Raw genomic sequence first — 7,914 nt, 5'->3', positions numbered from 1 at the left:
CAAGTTAATTTTTTGGGTCTAATATTTTTACTCAAACTCTCTCAAATGTCGAACAAACCTTTAAACTTAAACAAATAACCTGATCTATGAACAAATTTAATGAAAATAAATTGCAAATGTCAATTATTAGAAAAGATTTCATTATAATCTAATTTATTTACATTTAGTGGCGATTGCTTGACAAATGGCAGTGATGCTAGTAAACTTTGAGGGTAGGAGTGAGTCAAACTCAATTCAACTAAAAAAATCAAAAAAAATTCTAATTTCGAGTTAATTGAATCGAGTTATTCGAGTCAATTCAGATAAGTAATTCAATTTCGAGTTTGAATCAAGTTAAATTTTACAATTTGAATAATTCGAATAACAGATTAGTGTAAATACTCTTTTGGTCCCAGTCAAGTTTGAAAATGAACAAATTAGTTTATCTTTCAACAAAAATTACAAAATAACTTTTAAAATTTAAAATATTTATAAAAAAATTCCAAAATTTTTATTTTTAAAAAATAATAAAAAATCTAAAAAATTAAAATTTTTTTAAAATAATAATTTTGAAATTTTTTTAATCAATTCCAACTGGGGTAATTATTATAAAAAGGAAATAGTTTGAAAATAAATACATAAAACTGCTTGAAATAATAAAAGCAAAAATAAGCCCACATCCATTAATTAAAATCACGTGAAAGACCTTCGGGGAACTCCAACAGATAGAAGTGCACCATCATTATCCCTTGGAAAACAACAATTTTCCTTTCATCCCACGCTCCATTCATTTCCTAAATAAGTTAATTAATGATAACACACTAAAGTAATTTATTATTATTTTACTTTGAAAATTTTTTTAAATACATATAATTTTAAATTTATGTGTTATAACATAAAACTAAGTATATTGTTAAAAGATTTTAATTTGACATATTTAATTTTTTTAATTTAACTCGAATAATTTCACTTCACTCGAATTTTATTTCACTCGAATCGATTTGAAATTTTACTAAATTAAATTAAGATGATAAAATAAGACTCAATAATTTAATTAACTCAAAATCTTTTTACTCTATTCTATTAATACTTAACCAATTAGGGAAGTTAGTTTCATGAAATGGACAATTCAATACTTAACCAATTAGGGAAGTTAGTTTCATGAAATGGACATGTATTGCACGTTAGACCATGTTGCACAAAAAAGAAGATGTGGGTAATTTTTTTAATTAACAAAAACATCAACCAACCACGTGTCCCTGTCCCCTTCACACTCTGGAACCCTTCACACAGTTGTACTCAAAACAAGCAATAAAACAAACAGCAAATATGAAACTGACTGAAACAAAACACAAAACAAAAAAGCAAAAAAGTACAATGAGCCTCGGCGAAACCAAAGATGACGATACCAGTTCTCATGTGAGAAAGCAAAATGGGCCCTCAAACCAACAAGGCGATCCAATGGTAAAGTTGAGTTCATCATTCCCTGATATGAAGCAGAAAAGATTGATGTAATGGATCATGGTGGAAGAAACTAAAGGGCCATATCACGATGCACCACCTCCAGTATGTCTTCAGGTACCTCTTCAACCTAGAACATAGTGTTTCCCTTTGTAAACCCCGTTGTTGCTAACTTGTGGGCTACAGTGTTTACTGATCTATCTGCATGTCAAAATGAAATAAAGTGAAAAGTTAGATCTAAAGATAAGATTTCTTCTATAAGCACACCAATTTCAGATCTATCCAAACTGAAGTGCTTGGATGCAAGCAATGGCTTCCGCAGAAAAAAAACGTCTGCAACATAACTATTCATCTGCACCCCACGTCCCATTACCAGCATGTAATGGCCCATTTTTGTCCGGGCCCAATAATACCCAAACAGAACCAAATAAATAATAAAAAACTTGAAACCCAAATCAGACAACCCAAATAAAAATTAAAACCCAAACCATTACAGACCTCAGCCTAAATAAAATTAAATAGACTTAAGCCCAACTAGCCTAGCCCAATAGCTTAAACCCAACATTATCAGAAAAACCTTAATTCTCCTAACCCTAGGTGCGCTGCACCTAGGTCCGCTCCTGGCCGCCGCCTTTAGGCCAGCTCCTGGCCACCGCACGCTAGCCACCTCCACGCGCGTCGCACGCCTTTGACACCTGCAAAGAGAAATCAATGCAAAACAGCAGAAGAACCAAGCAGAAACAAACAAAAAAATAGAAACAAAGAGTTGTTTAATCCGGCAATAAAAACCCGAACTTCATCTTTGTAAATTTTTTACACACATTAGAAAAAAAAAAGAGAAAAAGAAAACAAAACTTCAGAGGTGATTTTTTACTTCTACTTTCGTTTTAAATTATTGTTTTATTCTATTTTTATTTTTTATTTCATTTTTTTTACTTATGAATAATAAGAAAAGTAAAAAAGATAAAAAGAAGGAAAGCCTCACCGGAATCATCCCACGGTCTCGTCGTCGGAGGTCTCTTTTTCGTTGTTAAAATCAGATCTAAAAGGGAGGGGGATGGACCTTTTCTTTCGATCTTTTGGGGTTGAGAAAGCTTGGCCTTCCAATCTTTGAAAGCGGGGCTAAAAAGCCCATTCTGTTCGTCGTCGGCCACCGGCCACAGCGGCGGTACGGTGGATGGACGATGGCGCTCTATGACTGGCGCTTGGAGAGGAGAAGGGAGGTTGAGAGAGAATCCTTTGTTTTTTTTTTTTTTTGAAAAGGGAGGAGGATAATGAAAATTTAAAAAAATCTGAGTTTTATAAGCCCATTAAACGACGTCTTTTAGGGCTGGCCATAATAGCCTTAAAACTATGTCGTTTTACCCTTAAGATCCGCGCGTCGACCCAACCCACTTTGAGGATCCGAGCATTTTGGATGAATAGGTTATTTATGATTATGGTCTTTCTGCTTTTTTAGCTAGTTTGCAATTCAGTTCTTTTATTTCTTTAAATTTAGCCTGTGATTTTATTGTTTTTTCATTTTAATCCTAAAGAACGGCGCTGTTTAAATGGCACGGGAATATTCCCATTTTAATCCACGCACTTTTGCGTGTGCTTCATTTTAGTCCCTCAATTGGCCCTATCTTTCTGTTATTTTTAAAATCCGCCTTAAAGTACTTCCCAAATTACAATTTTACCCTGGGCCACTCAATTTCGACTCTCTCAACCTTTTTTCTATATTTATTTCATTATGTACTTTTATGTATTTATTTATTTAGTCTTATTTCCTCATCCTTTTTACATTAAAAATAGATTAAATAGATTATTCTTATTTTTTTTTAAAATTGTGTGTTTTATTATTGTTGAAGTTTTAATTTTCCTTATTTGTTGCTTCATTATTTCTTAATTATTATATTTTCAAGTTATGTTAACTTCCTTTCATGCATATTTTTTCCCATTTTATTTTATTTTAAGTTACTTCATTTATTTTGTTATTGCAATTTAATTATCAACATTGTCATCATAGTATTCTATTCCTTTTTATTTTATTATTTTAATGCTTCACCTGTATTACCATTTTACATTATTTTGTTACCCTTTTTAATTCGTATTGCAATTTTAATTAGATACACAAAAAGATTTTCTTTTAAATAAGCGATATTTCGTATTTTGAGATTCGAAAGGTCGTTTCCTAACTTACGGGGTCTCGACTTTCTCGATAAATCTAAATAAACAAACGTTTTTAATTCTTTTAATAATCCCGAGAATTAAGGAAAGGTCGTGTTCTAACTTACGGAATATGATTTTCTTCTAAAATTGAGATAGTCGAACATCTTTTAAAATAATTTTTTTGGCGTTTATTCGCATATCGGGAATTTAAGACATTGTGTCCTAACTTACGGGACATAATTGTTTTTCTCTATTAACGTGAAATATGCCCTTTTCTCGAAAAATTTTCAATTAAATAATGTTTTAACAAAGAATCGTATTTTTAAAATCTTTTTAAATTCTCAATTCTCGACACTAAGACATTAATTAATCAACTAGGTACCAATTTTGGACGTTACGAGGGTGCTAATCATTCCTTGTATGTAACAGACTCTCGAACCCGTCTTTCTGAATTTCGTATACCAAAATCGTTGTTTTAATAAATCAAATTGTTTATTAAAAATAATCATTTTACGAGGCGGCTCAATCACACCTCCTCAAAAAAGGACTAGTGGCGAATTCCATTTTTGTTTTTTTTTTAAAATAAAAGTGGACCCTTTTTCAAAAAAAAAAGGTTTCAACATAGCCCAAATTAGTTTCTAATAACAAACCCAGAGCACGAAAGATGTTTGTCTAGCTTAAACGTCGCATCAAAATTAACCTTGACGTTCTGCCCTTTTGGAGGTAGCCATCGAGAGATCATTTGGTCTTGCTTCGCAAGTAATTTCTGGTTAATTACATATAATTCCTTAAGCAAGCTTTCAATTTTAGAACAGATTTCCAAAAATGGTTGATCTTTTCCCTCCATTACAAATTGAGTTCGAGTGTGCCAAATGGACCACAAAGTTATTAGAATTCTACTACAAGTATGTCCATCATTCCTTAGAAAAATATCTTCAAACTAGATCCAGATATTGTCCCATCTATTATCTGTTGGCCAAATGAAGTTAATTTTTTTCCAAACTTCCTGTGTAGGACCACACCATAGCAGCAGATGTATTGTAGACTCTGGACACAACCCGCACCTTGGATATATTGGTGAATGCGCTATAATTATGTAGAATACGCCAGGATGTAATCCTTATTTTGGAGTGGATTTTCTGTTGCCAAATTTTCTTGTATATTTCTATTGTATTAGTAATATTACTGTCTGTAATATGTTGACCTATAAGAGTCCTGTACCCACTCTGAATGGTATACTCGCCAGTTTTATCGTAAGCCCATATGAGTCTATCATCTTCCACCAATTGAGAGATTGGCACGCATCTGATTGCTATAGCATCTTCCATTGAGAAAACATTGGTAAGAACCTCCTCGTTCTATCTTTTTTGGGTTTAGTGAGGTCAAATTAGAAACCTTATCAACCGAGTCTGTAATAACAATGTTGTGAATTTTTCCTCCAGCCTATTTTAGAAGCCATCGGTCTATCCAAACTGAGATTTCGGATCCGGAGCCTACTCTCCAGTCGACTCCATCTTCCAGCATCTTTCTAGCCGCAAAAATGTTTTGCTAAACGTAAGATGGGTAAGCCTCTAATTGTACCTTTAAAAATGTAGTCGTTGGGAAGTATTTTTCTTTAAAGATACGCGCTACTAACGAATATGGTATAGTTAGAAAACGCCATCCTTGCTTAGCTAGCAAGGCAATATTAAATTTGCAAAGATCACGGAAGCCCATTCCCTCAACATCCTTATGCTTGCTATGATCTGGCCATTTACACCAATGCATCTCATTACGATGACCACTTTTTTGCCACTAGAATCTACCTATAATCTGTTCCAAAGCATTACAAAGTGTTTTAGGCAATAGGAAACACGTCATAAAGTTTATAAGAAGAGACTGAAGAACCGTTTTAATAAATACTTATTTCTCACATTGAGAAAAGAAGTGAGCGCTCCAGTTATTGACCTTCGATCTCATTCTATCACACAATTGACTAAAAGCTTCCTTCTTCTTCCTTCACACCAATGTTGGGAGGCCTAAATAGCATTCCATATTGAAATCCCGACGTACCCCTATTAAGTCAACAAACCGACTACACATATTCTCATTAGTATTCGAACTGAAAAAACCACTGATTTGTCAAAATTCACCTGTTGTTCAAAGACACATTCATATTTTCCTAAAATCTCCTTAATAACCTCCCCCTCTCTCCGTGGCCTCACCAAAAACGATACTATTGTCTGCAAAGAAAATGTAAGTAACTGAGGGACTTCTACGACAGAACTTAGTACCCGCCATTGTTCCATCCTGTTTGGAAAGTTTCAATAATGCCGAGAAACCCTCTGTACAGGTTAGGAACAAGTAGGGAGTCAAAGGATCTCCTTGACACAAACCTCTACTTGGTGAAAATGTTTCACTAAAGTCATTGTTAACCTTGACAGAGTAAGAAACTGATGATACACAATGCATTACAAGATCTACTCATTTAGCTTCGAATCCCATATTGAGCATCATGCCTCGAATAAAACCCCACTCAACCCGATCGTAAGCTTTACTCGTATCAAGTTTTAAAGCGAACAATCCCTTCTTTCCAATCCTCTTTCTTTTTAACGCATGCATCAACTTGTAGGCACAATAAAATCATCTAAAATCAGACGACCTAGCACAAAAGTACCTTGAGACTCATAGATACAAACATCCAATTCCACTTTCAATCTGTTTGTGATAACTTTAAAGATAATCTTGTACAACACGGAGCATAAGCTAATTGGCTAAAAGGAAGTCATAACATTTGTATCCGTTGTTTTAGGAATTAAAATAATCTGAGTAAAATTCATCTACAGAATCAGAATTTCTCTATTAAGAACCTTGATGCAAAACGTAGCGGCATCCTTTCCTATGATACTTGTAATAACCCAAATTTACCCGGCCCAAATTAAATAATAATAATAATTTTTTTAATTAAAAATCTAATAGTCCATTGACCATTTACATCCAGACCCAGTACAGTGGCCCAAATGCCTAAACACTAACCCGAAAGACCCAACCAAAACCCAAACCCGCAAAGTCCAATACCCCTAGCCCAATCATAACGCGCGTGTGTGCCTTCGTCCACCTTCGTACGTGCCACACCCACGCACATTGCGCCACGTCCACCACCTCCGTACGCTAGCTGGCCTCTGTACCTGCAAAGAAGACGAAAACAACACAGCAGAGAAAAGAAAAACGATTGTATTTTTATTTTTCGCTTTTTCTTTTTACTTTCGGCTTATAAAACAAAGGGCAAAGGCATTGTATTTTTATTACGCATTCAGAATACTAAGATCGAAATACTAAAAGGTGATTTGATGATTCTTTTTCTTTGGGCATTCGCAGATTGTTTTTTTTACTTCCTTTTCTCTTCATTTTTTTTATTTTTGTACACTACTGAGTGTTTGTTAAAGGAAGAAACATCAATAAAAAAGGGATAGAAGTTACCTGGTGGCGAGATTCGGGCCTTCTCCGTCGTCATCGGAGACCAGGCTTGGATCGGTGAACGCTTGAGCGCCCTTAGTGCGCAAAACGGTGCAGAGAGTATCTGTTCTCTTTAGGTTTTCAGAAATGAAAGTCTTTTAGGGTTTTGGTCTTTAAATACGAAGATGAAACGCGGCCGTTTCGAGTCAATGCAATGGCTCTGAAATGGCTTCGTTTTGAATACCCGATCCGAACAGTGACCCGACCCGGGAAGGATCCGCGCATTATGGATCGTTTGGGTTTATTTATTCAACAAGCCCCTCCGTGTTTAAAAAATTTATAATTTTGTTTCTTTTTTTTGTAATTTATACCTTGAGTTTAATTCTGTATTCATTTAGATCTGAATTTAAATGACGTCGTTTCTGTGATTGACTTGGATTGTTATGATGTTTGTGTTTAATTACTGATTGAGTCCTTCAAAGTCGAAATGGATTTCATTTTAGTACGAATTAGGTTTTTTTTTAAATTCAATAATATTTTAAACACAAATTAATCATATTTTCATCTTAAAACTTAATACTATATTTATTTTCAATAGTGTTTAAATTTATTATGGTTTAGAACGTAGTAAATTATTATTTTAGTTTGTATTTTGTGTTTTAAATGCATTATATATTAATATTTTAAGTCTATTGTATTTTCTATTTATTTTATTTTAATTTTGTTTAAGATTGGATTTAAAATTTGTTGGTCATGGTTCTTGATTTTAAAAATGTTTATGCATTTAATTTTGCCTTCAAATTCTTTCAAATGAAGTAATTTTTATTTATTCATTATTTTTATCATCATTTTAATATACATATATATGTGTGTATAAAATTTATTATA

The 7,914-nt window shown here is 33.4% G+C and overlaps 2 long non-coding RNA genes across 2 annotated transcripts; one reads left to right on the top strand and one right to left on the bottom strand.

Annotated features, from left to right (window-relative positions):
* The first annotated feature begins 1,164 nt into the window (after nucleotides 1–1,164).
* LOC107918632 (uncharacterized) lies at nucleotides 1,165–6,941 on the top strand. Its single transcript, XR_001690175.2, has 3 exons — nucleotides 1,165–1,557; nucleotides 4,606–4,932; nucleotides 5,034–6,941. It is a non-coding gene; the product is annotated as an uncharacterized lncRNA (long non-coding RNA).
* On the bottom strand, nucleotides 1,186–4,491 carry LOC107918633 (uncharacterized). The gene is made up of 3 exons (XR_005923018.1): nucleotides 2,426–4,491; nucleotides 2,018–2,135; nucleotides 1,186–1,641 (listed from the first exon to the last, which is right to left on the bottom strand). It is a non-coding gene; the product is annotated as an uncharacterized lncRNA (long non-coding RNA).
* Nucleotides 6,942–7,914: the final 973 nt, after the last annotated feature.

The sequence above is a fragment of the Gossypium hirsutum genome, chromosome D13, assembly GCF_007990345.1.
Source record: "Gossypium hirsutum isolate 1008001.06 chromosome D13, Gossypium_hirsutum_v2.1, whole genome shotgun sequence".
In the NCBI taxonomy this organism is placed as follows: Eukaryota; Viridiplantae; Streptophyta; class Magnoliopsida; order Malvales; family Malvaceae; genus Gossypium; species Gossypium hirsutum.
This window is presented reverse-complemented; position numbering and strand designations above follow the sequence as displayed.